Here is a 16,274-nt window from a genome sequence, read left to right on the forward strand (position 1 = left end):
TCCTGCACAGTGGCAGATATGTAAATACGGCGTTTACAAACCATTTCTTACGCATTACGGTTCGAACATTCGAACACCTATACGGATTCTCCTGCACAGTGGCAGATATGTAAATACGGCGTCTACATACCATTTCTCACGCATTACGGTTTGAACACTCGAACACCTACACGGATTCTCCTGCACAGTGGCAGATATGTAAATACGTGGTTTACATACAATTTCTTGCGCATTACGGTTCGAACACCCGAACACCTATACGGATTCTCCTGCACAGTGGCAGATATGTAAATACGGGGTTTCCATACCATTTCTTGCGCATTACGGTTCGAACACTCGAACACCTATACGGATTCTCCTGCACAGTGGCAGATATGTATATACGGGGTTTACATACCATTTCTTGCGCATTACGGTTCGAACACTCGAACAACTATACGGATTCTCCTGCACAGTGGCAGATATGTAAATACGGCGTTTACTTACCATTTCTCACGCATTACGGTTCGAACACTCGAACACCTATACGGATTCTCCAGCACAGTGGCAGATATGTAAATACGGCGTTTCCATACCATTTCTTACGCATTACGGTTCGAACACTCGAACACCTATACGGATTCTCCTGCACAGTGGCAGATATGTAAATATGGGGTTTACATACCATTTCTTGCGCATTACGGTTCGAACACTCGAACACCTATACGGATTCTCCTGCACAGTGGCAGATATGTAAATACGGCGTTTACAAACCATTTCTTACGCATTACGGTTCGAACATTCGAACACCTATACGGATTCTCCTGCACAGTGGCAGACATGTAAATACGATGTCTACATACCATTTCTCACGCATTACGGTTCGAACACTCGAACACCTACACGGATTCTCCTGCACAGTGGCAGATATGTAAATACGTGGTTTACATACAGTTTCTTGCGCATTACGGTTCGAACACTCGAACACCTATACGGATTCTACTGCACAGTGGCAGATATGTAAATACGGGGTTTCCATACCATTTCTTGCGCATTACGGTTCGAACACTCGAACACCTATACGGATTCTCCTGCACAGTGGCAGATATGTATATACGGGGTTCACATACCATTTCTTGCGCATTACGGTTCAAACACTCGAACAACTATACGGATTCTCCTGCACAGTGGCAGATATGTAAATACGGCGTTTACTTACCATTTCTCACGCATTACGGTTCGAACACTCGAACACCTATACGGATTCTCCTGCACAGTGGCAGATATGTAAATACGGCGTTTACAAACCATTTCTTACGCATTACGGTTCGAACACTCGAACACCTATACGGATTCTCCTGCACAGTGGCAGATATGTAAATACGGCGTTTACATACCATTTCTGACGCATTACAGTTCGAACACTCGAAAACCTATACGGATTCTCCTGCACAGTGGCAGATATGTAAATACGGCGTTTACAAACCATTTCTCACGCATTACGGTTCGAACACTCGAACACCTATACGGATTCTCCTGCACAGTGGCAGATATGTAAATACGGCGTTTACATACCATTTGTTACGGATTACAGTTCGAACACTCAAACACCTATACGGATTCTCCTGCACAGTGGCAGATATGTAAATACGGCGTTTACAAACAATTTCTTACGCATTACGGTTCGAACACTCGAACACCTATACGGATTCTCTTGCATGGTGGCAGATATGTAAATACGGCGTTTACATACCATTTCTTACGCATTGGGGTTCGAACACTCGAACACCTATACGGATTCTCCTGCACTGTGGCGGATATGTAAATACGGCGTTTACATACCATTTCTTACGCATTACGGTTCGAACACTCGAACACCTATACGGATTCTCCTGCACAGTGGCAGATATGTAAATACGGCGTTTACAAACCATTTCTTACGCATTACGGTCCGAACACTCGAACACCTATACGGATTCTCCTGCACAGTGGCAGATATGTAAATACGGCGTTTGCATACCATTTGTTACGCATTACAGTTCGAACACTCGAACACCTATACGGATTCTCCGGCACAGTGGCAGATATGTAAATACGCCGTTTACAAACCATTTCTTACGCATTACGGTTCGAACACTCGAACACCTATACGGATTCTCCTGCACAGTGGCAGATATGTAAATACGGCGTTTACATACCATTTCTTACGCATTGGGGTTCGAACACTCGAACACCTACACGGATTCTCCTGCACAGTGGCAGATATGTAAATACAGCGTTTACAAACCATTTCTTACGCATTACGGTTCGAACATTCGAACACCTATATGGATTCTCCTGCACAGTGGCAGATATGTAAATACGGCGTCTACATACCATTTCTCACGCATTACGGTTCGAACACTCGAACACCTATACGGATTCTCCAGCACAGTGGCAGATATGTAAATACGGGGTTTACATACCATTTCTTGCGCATTACGGTTCGAACACTCGAACACCTATACGGATTCTCCTGCACAGTGGCAGATATGTATATACGGGGTTTACATACCATTTTTTGCGCATTACGGTTCGAACACTCGAACAACTATACGGATTCTCCTGCACAGTGGCAGATATGTAAATACGGCGTTTACTTACCATTTCTCACGCATTACGGTTCGAACAGTCGAACACCTTTGCGGATTCTCCTGCACAGTGGCAGATATGTAAATACGGCGTTTACAAACCATTTCTTACGCGTTACGGTTCGAACACTCGAACACCTATACGGATTCTCCTGCATAGTGGCAGATATGTAAATACGGCGTTTACATACCATTTCTTACGCATTACAGTTCGAACACTCGAAAACCTATACGGATTCTCCTGCACAGTGGCAGATATGTAAATACGGCGTTTACAAACCATTTCTTACGCATTACGGTTCGAACACTCGAACACCTACACGGATTCTCCTGCACAGTGGCAGATATGTAAATACGGCGTTTACATACAATTTCTTACGCATTACAGTTCGAACACTCGAACACCTATACGGATTCTCCTGCACAGTGGCAGATATGTAAATACGGCGTTTACAAACCATTTCTTACGCATTACGGTTCGAACACTCGAACACCTATACGAATTCTCCTGCACAGTGGCAGATATGTAAATACGGCGTTTACATACCATTTCTTACGCATTGGGGTTCGAACACTCGAACACCTATACGGATTCTCCGGCACAGCGGCAGATATGTAAATACGGCGTTTACATACCATTTCTTACGCATTACGGTTCGAACACTCGAACACCTATACGGATTCTCCTGCACAGTGGCAGATATGTAAATACGGCGTTTACAAACCATTTCTTACGCATTACGGTTCGAACACTCGAACACCTATACGGATTCTCCTGCACAGTGGCAGATATGTAAATACGGCGTTTGCATACCATTTGTTACGCATTACAGTTCGAACACTCGAACACCTATACGGATTCTCCTGCACAGTGACAGATATGTAAATACGGCGTTTACAAACCATTTCTTACGCATTACGGTTCGAAAATTCGAACACCTATACGGATTCTCCTGCACAGTGGCAGATATGTAAATACGGCGTCTACATACCATTTCTCACGCATTACGGTTCGAACACTCGAACACCTATACGGATTTTCCAACACAGTGGCAGATATGTAAATACGGGGTTTACATACCATTTCTTGCGCATTACGGTTCGAACACTCGAACACCTATACGGATTCTCCTGCACAGTGGCAGATATGTAAATACGGGGTTTACATACCATTTCTTGCGTATTACGGTTCGAACACTCAAACACCTATACGGATTCTCCTGCACAGTGGCAGATATGTAAATACGGCGTTTCCATACCATTTCTCACGCATTACGGTTCGAACACTCGAACACCTATACGGATTCTCCTGCGCAGTGGCAGATATGTAAATACGGCGTTTGCATACCATTTGTTACGCATTACGGTTCGAACACTCGAACACCTATACGGATTCTCCTGCACAGTGGCAGATATGTAAATACGGCGTTTGCATACCATTTGTTACGCATTACAGTTCGAACACTCGAACACCTATACGGATTCTCCTGCACAGTGGCAGATATGTAAATACGGCGTTTCCATACCATTTCTTACGCATTACGGTTCGAACACTCGAACACCTATACGGATTCTCCTGCACAGTGACAGATATGTAAATACGGCGTTTACAAACCATTTCTTACGCATTACGGTTCGAAAATTCGAACACCTATACGGATTCTCCTGCACAGTGGCAGATATGTAAATACGGCGTCTACATACCATTTCTCACGCATTACGGTTCGAACACTCGAACACCTATACGGATTTTCCAGCACAGTGGCAGATATGTAAATACGGGGTTTACATACCATTTCTTGCGCATTACGGTTCGAACACTCGAACACCTATACGGATTCTCCTGCACAGTGGCAGATATGTAAATACGGGGTTTACATACCATTTCTTGCGTATTACGGTTCGAACACTCAAACACCTATACGGATTCTCCTGCACAGTGGCAGATATGTAAATACGGCGTTTCCATACCATTTCTCACGCATTACGGTTCGAACACTCGAACACCTATACGGATTCTCCTGCACAGTGGCAGATATGTAAATACGGCGTTTGCATACCATTTGTCACGCATTACAGTTCGAACACTCGAACACCTATACAGATTCTCCTGCACAGTGGCAGATATGTAAATACGGCGTTTGCATACCATTTGTTACGCATTACAGTTCGAACACTCGAACACCTATACGGATTCTCCTGCACAGTGGCAGATATGTAAATACGGCGTTTGCATACCATTTGTTACGCATTACAGTTCGAACACTCGAACACCTATACGGATTCTCCTGCACAGTGGCAGATATGTAAATACGGCGTTTCCATACCATTTCTTACGCATTACGGTTCGAACACTCGAACACCTATACGGATTCTCCTGCACAGTGGCAGATATGTAAATACGGGGTTTACATACCATTTCTTGCGCATTACGGTTCGAACACTCGAACACCTATACGGATTCTCCTGCACAGTGGCAGATATGTAAATACGGCGTTTACCAACCATTTCTTACGCATTACGGTTCGAACATTCGAACACCTATACGGATTCTGCTGCACAGTGGCAGATATGTAAATACGGCGTCTACATACCATTTCTCACGCATTACGGTTCGAACACTCGAACACCTACACGGATTCTCCTGCACAGTGGCAGATATGTAAATACGTGGTTTACATACAATTTCTTGCGCATTACGGTTCGAACACTCGAACACCTATACGGATTCTCCTACACAGTGGCAGATATGTAAATACGGGGTTTCCATACCATTTCTTGCGCATTACGGTTCGAACACTCGAACACCTATACGGATTCTCCTGCACAGTGGCAGATATGTATATACGGGGTTTACATACCATTTCTTGCGCATTACGGTTCGAACACTCGAACAACTATACGGATTCTCCTGCACAGTGGCAGATATGTAAATACGGCGTCTACTTACCATTTCTCACGCATTACGGTTCGAACACTCGAACACCTATACGGATTCTCCTGCACAGAGGCAGATATGTAAATACGGCGTTTACAAACCATTTCTTACGCGTTACGGTTCGAACACTCGAACACCTATACGGATTCTCCTGCAGAGTGGCAGATATGTAAATACGGCGTTTACATACCATTTCTTACGCATTACAGTTCGAACACTCGAAAACCTATACGGATTCTCCTGCACAGTGGCAGATATGTAAATACGGCGTTTACAAACCATTTCTTACGCATTACGGTTCGAACACTCGAACACCTATACGGATTCTCCTGCACAGTGGCAGATATGTAAATACGGCGTTTACATACCATTTCTTACGCATTACAGTTTGAACACTCGAACACCTATACGGATTCTCCTGCACAGTGGCAGATATGTAAATACGGCGTTTACAAACCATTTATTACGCATTACGGTTCGAACACTCGAACACCTATACGAATTCTCCTGCACAGTGGCAGATATGTAAATACGGCGTTTACATACCATTTGTTACGCATTGGGGTTCGAACACTCGAACACCTATACGGATTCTCCTGCAGAGTGGCAGATATGTAAATACGGCGTTTACATACCATTTCTTACGCATTACGGTTTGAACACTCGAACACCTATACGGATTCTCCTGCACAGTGGCAGATATGTAAATACGGCGTTTACAAACCATTTCTTACGCATTACGGTTCGAACACTCGAACACCTATACGGATTCTCCTGCACAGTGGCAGATATGTAAATACGGCGTTTGCATACCATTTGTTACGCATTACAGTTCGAACACTCGAACACCTATACGGATTCTCCTGCACAGTGACAGATATGTAAATACGGCGTTTACAAACCATTTCTTACGCATTACGGTTCGAAAATTCGAACACCTATACGGATTCTCCTGCACAGTGGCAGATATGTAAATACGGCGTCTACATACCATTTCTCACGCATTACGGTTCGAACACTCGAACACCTATACGGATTTTCCAGCACAGTGGCAGATATGTAAATACGGGGTTTACATACCATTTCTTGCGCATTACGGTTCGAACACTCGAACACCTATACGGATTCTCCTGCACAGTGGCAGATATGTAAATACGGCGTTTCCATACCATTTCTCACGCATTACGGTTCGAACACTCGAACACCTATACGGATTCTCCTGCACAGTGGCAGATATGTAAATACGGCGTTTGCATACCATTTGTTACGCATTACGGTTCGAACACTCGAACACCTATACGGATTCTCCTGCACAGTGGCAGATATGTAAATACGGCGTTTGCATACCATTTGTTACGCATTACAGTTCGAACACTCGAACACCTATACCGATTCTCCTGCACAGTGGCAGATATGTAAATACGGCGTTTCCATACCATTTCTTACGCATTACGGTTCGAACACTCGAACACCAATACGGATTCTCCGGCACATTGACAGATATGTAAATACGGCGTTTACAAACCATTTCTTACGCATTACGGTTCGAAAATTCGAACACCTATACGGATTCTCCTGCACAGTGGCAGATATGTAAATACGGCGTCTACATACCATTTCTCACGCATTACGGTTCGAACACTCGAACACCTATACGGATTTTCCAGCGCAGTGGCAGATATGTAAATACGGGGTTTACATACCATTTCTTGCGCATTACGGTTCGAACACTCGAACACCTATACGGATTCTCCTGCACAGTGGCAGATATGTAAATACGAGGTTTACATACCATTTCTTGCGTCTTACGGTTCGAACACTCAAACACCTATACGGATTCTCCTGCACAGTGGCAGATATGTAAATACGGCGTTTCCATACCATTTCTCACGCATTACGGTTCGAACACTCGAACACCTATACGGATTCTCCTGCACAGTGGCAGATATGTAAATACGGCGTTTGCATACCATTTGTTACGCATTACAGTTCGAACACTCGAACACCTATACGGATTCTCCTGCACAGTGGCAGATATGTAAATACGGCGTTTGCATACCATTTGTTACGCATTACAGTTCGAACACTCGAACACCTATATGGATTCTCCTGCACAGTGGCAGATATGTAAATACGGCGTTTCCATACCATTTTCTTACGCATTACGGTTCGAACACTCGAACACCTATACGGATTCTCCTGCACAGTGGCAGATATGTAAATACGGGGTTTACATACCATTTCTTGTGCATTACGGTTCGAACACTCGAACACCTATACGGATTCTCCTGCACAGTGGCAGATATGTAAATACGGCGTTTACCAACCATTTCTTACGCATTACGGTTCGAACATTCGAACACCTATACGGATTCTCCTGCTCAGTGGCAGATATGTAAATACAGCGTCTACATACCATTTCTCACGCATTACGGTTCGAACACTCGAACACCTACACGGATTCTCCTGCACAGTGGCTGATATGTAAATACGTGGTTTACATACAATTTCTTGCGCATTACGGTTCGAACACTCGAACACCTATACGGATTCTCCTGCACAGTGGCAGATATGTAAATACGGGGTTTCCATACCATTTCTTGCGCATTACGGTTCGAACACTCGAACACCTATACGGATTCTCCTGCACAGTGGCAGATATGTATATACGGGGTTTACATACCATTTCTTGCGCATTACGGTTCGAACACTCGAACAACTATACGGATTCTCCTGCACAGTGGCAGATATGTAAATACGGCGTTTACGTACCATTTCTCACGCATTACGGTTCGAACACTCGAACACCTATACGGATTCTCCTGCACAGTGGCAGATATGTAAATACGGCGTTTACAAACCATTTCTTACGCATTGGGGTTCGAACACTCGAACACCTATACGGATTCTCCTGCAGAGTGGCAGATATGTAAATACGGCGTTTACATACCATTTCTTACGCATTACGGATCGAACACTCGAACACCTATACGGATTCTCCTGCACAGTGGCAGATATGTAAATACGGCGTTTACAGACCATTTCTTACGCATTACGGTTCGAACACTCGAACACCTATACGGATTCTCCTGCACAGTGGCAGATATGTAAATACGGCGTTTCCATACCATTTCTTACGCATTACGGTTCGAACACTCGAACACCTATACGGATTCTCCTGCACAGTGACAGATATGTAAATACGGCGTTTACAAACCATTTCTTACGCATTACGGTTCGAAAATTCGAACACCTATACGGATTCTCCTGCACAGTGGCAGATATGTAAATACGGCGTCTACATACCATTTCTCACGCATTACGGTTCGAACACTCGAACACCTATACGGATTTTCCAGCACAGTGGCATATATGTAAATACGGGGTTTACATACCATTTCTTGCGCATTACGGTTCGAACACTCGAACACCTATTCGGATTCTCCTGCACAGTGGCAGATATGTAAATACGGGGTTTACATACCATTTCTTGCGTATTACGGTTCGAACACTCAAACACCTATACGGATTCTCCTGCACAGTGGCAGATATGTAAATACGGCGTTTCCATACCATTTCTCACGCATTGCGGTTCGAACACTCGAACACCTATACGGATTCTCCTGCACAGTGGCAGATATGTAAATACGGCGTTTGCATACCATTTGTTACGCATTACGGTTCGAACACTCGAACACCTATACGGATTCTCCTGCACAGTGGCAGATATGTAAATACGGCGTTTGCATACCATTTGTTACGCATTACAGTTCGAACACTCGAACACCTATACCGATTCTCCTGCACAGTGGCAGATATGTAAATACGGCGTTTCCATACCATTTCTTACGCATTACGGTTCGAACACTCGAACACCTATACGGATTCTCCGGCACAGTGACAGATATGTAAATACGGCGTTTACAAACCATTTCTTACGCATTACGGTTCGAAAATTCGAACACCTATACGGATTCTCCTGCACAGTGGCAGATATGTAAATACGGCGTCTACATACCATTTCTCACGCATTACGGTTCGAACACTCGAACACCTATACGGATTTTCCAGCACAGTGGCAGATATGTAAATACGGGGTTTACATACCATTTCTTGCGCATTACGGTTCGAACACTCGAACACCTATACGGATTCTCCTGCACAGTGGCAGATATGTAAATACAGGGTTTACATACCATTTCTTGCGTCTTACGGTTCGAACACTCAAACACCTATACGGATTCTCCAGCACAGTGGCAGATATGTAAATACGGCGTTTCCATACCATTTCTCACGCATTACGGTTCGAACACTCGAACACCTATACGGATTCTCCTGCACAGTGGCAGATATGTAAATACGGCGTTTGCATACCATTTGTTACGCATTACAGTTCGAACACTCGAACACCTATACAGATTCTCCTGCACAGTGGCAGATATGTAAATACGGCGTTTGCATACCATTTGTTACGCATTACAGTTCGAACACTCGAACACCTATATGGATTCTCCTGCACAGTGGCAGATATGTAAATACGGCGTTTCCATACCATTTTCTTACGCATTACGGTTCGAACACTCGAACACCTATACGGATTCTCCTGCACAGTGGCAGATATGTAAATACGGGGTTTACATACCATTTCTTGCGCATTACGGTTCGAACACTCGAACACCTATACGGATTCTCCTGCACAGTGGCAGATATGTAAATACGGCGTTTACCAACCATTTCTTACGCATTACGGTTCGAACATTCGAACACCTATACGGATTCTCCTGCACAGTGGCAGATATGTAAATACGGCGTCTACATACCATTTCTCACGCATTACGGTTCGAACACTCGAACACCTACACGGATTCTCCTGCACAGTGGGAGATATGTAAATACGTGGTTTACATACAATTTCTTGCGCATTACGGTTCGAACACTCGAACACCTATACGGATTCTCCTGCACAGTGGCAGATATGTAAATACGGGGTTTCCATACCATTTCTTGCGCATTACGGTTCGAACACTCGAACACCTATACGGATTCTCCTGCACAGTGGCAGATATGTATATACGGGGTTTACATACCATTTCTTGCGCATTACGGTTCGAACACTCGAACAACTATACGGATTCTCCTGCACAGTGGCAGATATGTAAATACGGCGTTTACGTACCATTTCTCACGCATTACGGTTTGAACACTCGAACACCTATACGGATTCTCCTGCACAGTGGCAGATATGTAAATACGGCGTTTACAAACCATTTCTTACGCGTTACGGTTCGAACACTCGAACACCTATACGGATTCTCCTGCACAGTGGCAGATATGTAAATACGGCGTTTACATACCATTTCTTACGCATTACAGTTCGAACACTCGAAAACCTATACGGATTCTCCTGCACAGTGGCAGATATGTAAATACGGCGTTTACAAACCATTTCTTACGCATTACGGTTCGAACACTCGAACACCTATACGGATTCTCCTGGACAGTGGTAGATATGTAAATACGGCGTTTACATACCATTTGTTACGCATTACAGTTCGAACACTCGAACACCTATACGGATTCTCCTGCACAGTGGCAGATATGTAAATACGGCGTTTACAAACCATTTCTTACGCATTACGGTTCGAACACTCGAACACCTATACGAATTCTCCTGCACAGTGGCAGATATGTAAATACGGCGTTTACATACCATTTCTTACGCATTGGGGTTCGAACACTCGAACACCTATACGGATTCTCCTGCACAGTGGCAGATATGTAAATACGGCGTTTACATACCATTTCTTACGCATTACGGTTCGAACACTCGAACACCTATACGGATTCTCCTGCACAGTGGCAGATATGTAAATACGGCGTGTACAAACCATTTCTTACGCACTACGGTTCGAACACTCGAACACCTATACGGATTCTCCTGCACAGTGGCAGATATGTAAATACGGCGTTTGCATACCATTTGTTACGCATTACGGTTCGAACACTCGAACACCTATACGGATTCTCCTGCACAGTGACAGATATGTAAATACGGCGTTTACAAACCATTTCTTACGCATTACGGTTCGAAAATTCGAACACCTATACGGATTCTCCTGCACAGTGGCAGATATGTAAATACGGCGTCTACATACCATTTCTCACGCATTACGGTTCGAACACTCGAACACCTATACGGATTTTCCAGCACAGTGGCAGATATGTAAATACGGGGTTTACATACCATTTCTTGCGCATTACGGTTCGAACACTCGAACACCTATACGGATTCTCCTGCACAGTGGCAGATATGTAAATACGGGGTTTACATACCATTTCTTGCGTATTACGATTCGAACACTCAAACACCTATATGGATTCTCCTGCACAGTGGCAGATATGTAAATACGGCGTTTCCATACCATTTTCTTACGCATTACGGTTCGAACACTCGAACACCTATACGGATTCTCCTGCACAGTGGCAGATATGTAAATACGGGGTTTACATACCATTTCTTGCGCATTACGGTTCGAACACTCGAACACCTATACGGATTCTCCTGCACAGTGGCAGATATGTAAATACGGCGTTTACCAACCATTTCTTACGCATTACGGTTCGAACATTCGAACACCTATACGGATTCTCCTGCACAGTGGCAGATATGTAAATACGGCGTCTACATACCATTTCTCACGCATTACGGTTCGAACACTCGAACACCTACACGGATTCTCCTGCACAGTGGCAGATATGTAAATACGTGGTTTACATACAATTTCTTGCGCATTACGGTTCGAACACTCGAACACCTATACGGATTCTCCTGCACAGTGGCAGATATGTAAATACGGGGTTTCCATACCATTTCTTGCGCATTACGGTTCGAACACTCGAACACCTATACGGATTCTCCTGCACAGTGGCAGATATGTATATACGGGGTTTACATACCATTTCTTGCGCATTACGGTTCGAACACTCGAACAACTATACGGATTCTCCTGCACAGTGGCAGATATGTAAATACGGCGTTTACGTACCATTTCTCACGCATTACGGTTTGAACACTCGAACACCTATACGGATTCTCCTGCACAGTGGCAGATATGTAAATACGGCGTTTACAAACCATTTCTTACGCGTTACGGTTCGAACACTCGAACACCTATACGGATTCTCCTGCACAGTGGCAGATATGTAAATACGGCGTTTACATACCATTTCTTACGCATTACAGTTCGAACACTCGAAAACCTATACGGATTCTCCTGCACAGTGGCAGATATGTAAATACGGCGTTTACAAACCATTTCTTACGCATTACGGTTCGAACACTCGAACACCTATACGGATTCTCCTGGACAGTGGTAGATATGTAAATACGGCGTTTACATACCATTTGTTACGCATTACAGTTCGAACACTCGAACACCTATACGGATTCTCCTGCACAGTGGCAGATATGTAAATACGGCGTTTACAAACCATTTCTTACGCATTACGGTTCGAACACTCGAACACCTATACGAATTCTCCTGCACAGTGGCAGATATGTAAATACGGCGTTTACATACCATTTCTTACGCATTGGGGTTCGAACACTCGAACACCTATACGGATTCTCCTGCACAGTGGCAGATATGTAAATACGGCGTTTACATACCATTTCTTACGCATTACGGTTCGAACACTCGAACACCTATACGGATTCTCCTGCACAGTGGCAGATATGTAAATACGGCGTTTACAAACCATTTCTTACGCACTACGGTTCGAACACTCGAACACCTATACGGATTCTCCTGCACAGTGGCAGATATGTAAATACGGCGTTTGCATACCATTTGTTACGCATTACGGTTCGAACACTCGAACACCTATACGGATTCTCCTGCACAGTGACAGATATGTAAATACGGCGTTTACAAACCATTTCTTACGCATTACGGTTCGAAAATTCGAACACCTATACGGATTCTCCTGCACAGTGGCAGATATGTAAATACGGCGTCTACATACCATTTCTCACGCATTACGGTTCGAACACTCGAACACCTATACGGATTTTCCAGCACAGTGGCAGATATGTAAATACGGGGTTTACATACCATTTCTTGCGCATTACGGTTCGAACACTCGAACACCTATACGGATTCTCCTGCACAGTGGCAGATATGTAAATACGGGGTTTACATACCATTTCTTGCGTATTACGATTCGAACACTCAAACACCTATACGGATTCTCCTGCACAGTGGCAGATATGTAAATACGGCGTTTGCATACCATTTCTCACGCATTACGGTTCGAACACTCGAACACCTATACGGATTCTCCTGCACAGTGGCAGATATGTAAATACGGCGTTTGCATACCATTTGTTACGCATTACGGTTCGAACACTCGAACACCTATACGGATTCTCCTCCACAGTGGCAGATATGTAAATACGGCGTTTGCATACCATTTGTTACGCATTACAGTTCGAACACTCGAACACCTATACCGATTCTCCTGCACAGTGGCAGATATGTAAATACGGCGTTTCCATACCATTTCTTACGCATTACGGTTCGAACACTCGAACACCTATACGGATTCTCCTGCACAGTGACAGATATGTAAATACGGCGTTTACAAACCATTTCTTACGCATTACGGTTCGAAAATTCGAACACCTATACGGATTCTCCTGCACAATGGCAGATATGTAAATACGGCGTCTACATACCATTTCTCACGCATTACGGTTCGAACACTCGAACACCTATACGGATTTTCCAGCACAGTGGCAGATATGTAAATACGGGGTTTACATACCATTTCTTGCGCATTACGGTTCGAACACTCGAACACCTATACGGATTCTCCTGCACAGTGGCAGATATGTAAATACGGGGTTTACATACCATTTCTTGCGTATTACGGTTCGAACACTCAAACACCTATACGGATTCCCCTGCACAGTGGCAGATATGTAAATACGGCGTTTCCATACCATTTCTCATGCATTACGGTTCGAACACTCGAACACCTATACGGATTCTCCTGCACAGTGGCAGATATGTAAATACGGCGTTTGCATACCATTTGTTACGCATTACAGTTCGAACACTCGAACACCTATACGGATTCTCCTGCACAGTGGCAGATATGTAAATACGGCGTTTGCATACCATTTGTTACGCATTACAGTTCGAACACTCGAACACCTATACGGATTCTCCTGCACAGTGGCAGATATGTAAATACGGCGTTTCCATACCATTTTCTTACGCATTACGGTTCGAACACTCGAACACCTATACGGATTCTCCTGCACAGTGGCAGATATGTAAATACGGGGTTTACATACCATTTCTTGCGCATTACGGTTCGAACACTCGAACACCTATACGGATTCTCCTGCACAGTGGCAGATATGTAAATACGGCGTTTACCAACCATTTCTTACGCATTACGGTTCGAACATTCGAACACCTATACGGATTCTCCTGCACAGTGGCAGATATGTAAATACGGCGTCTACATACCATTTCTCACGCATTACGGTTCGAACACTCGAACACCTATACGGATTTTCCAGCACAGTGGCAGATATGTAAATACGGGGTTTACATACCATTTCTTGCGCATTACGGTTCGAACACTCGAACACCTATACGGATTCTCCTGCACAGTGGCAGATATGTAAATACGGGGTTTACATACCATTTCTTGCGTCTTACGGTTCGAACACTCAAACACCTATACGGATTCTCCTGCACAGTGGCAGATATGTAAATACGGCGTTTCCATACCATTTCTCACGCATTACGGTTCGAACACTCGAACACCTATACGGATTCTCCTGCACAGTGGCAGATATGTAAATACGGCGTTTGCATACCATTTGTTACGCATTACAGTTCGAACACTCGAACACCTATACGGATTCTCCTGCACAGTGGCAGATATGTAAATACGGCGTTTGCATACCATTTGTTACGCATTACAGTTCGAACACTCGAACACCTATATGGATTCTCCTGCACAGTGGCAGATATGTAAATACGGCGTTTCCATACCATTTTCTTACGCATTACGGTTCGAACACTCGAACACCTATACGGATTCTCCTGCACAGTGGCAGATATGTAAATACGGGGTTTACATACCATTTCTTGCGCATTACGGTTCGAACACTCGAACACCTATACGGATTCTCCTGCACAGTGGCAGATATGTAAATACGGCGTTTACCAACCATTTCTTACGCATTACGGTTCGAACATTCGAACACCTATACGGATTCTCCTGCACAGTGGCAGATATGTAAATACGGCGTCTACATACCATTTCTCACGCATTACGGTTCGAACACTCGAACACCTACACGGATTCTCCTGCACAGTGGCAGATATGTAAATACGTGGTTTACATACAATTTCTTGCGCATTACGGTTCGAACACTCGAACACCTATACGGATTCTCCTGCACAGTGGCAGATATGTAAATACGGGGTTTCCATACCATTTCTTGCGCATTACGGTTCGAACACTCGAACACCTATACGGATTCTCTTGCACAGTGGCAGATATGTATATACGGGGTTTACATACTATTTCTTGCGCATTACGGTTCGAACACTCGAACAACTATACGGATTCTCCTGCACAGTGGCAGATATGTAAATACGGCGTTTACGTACCATTTCTCACGCATTACGGTTCGAACACTC

The sequence above is a fragment of the Camellia sinensis genome, chromosome 6 (genome assembly GCF_055761805.1).
Source record: "Camellia sinensis isolate YWXY chromosome 6, ASM5576180v1, whole genome shotgun sequence".
NCBI lineage: Eukaryota > Viridiplantae > Streptophyta > Magnoliopsida > Ericales > Theaceae > Camellia > Camellia sinensis.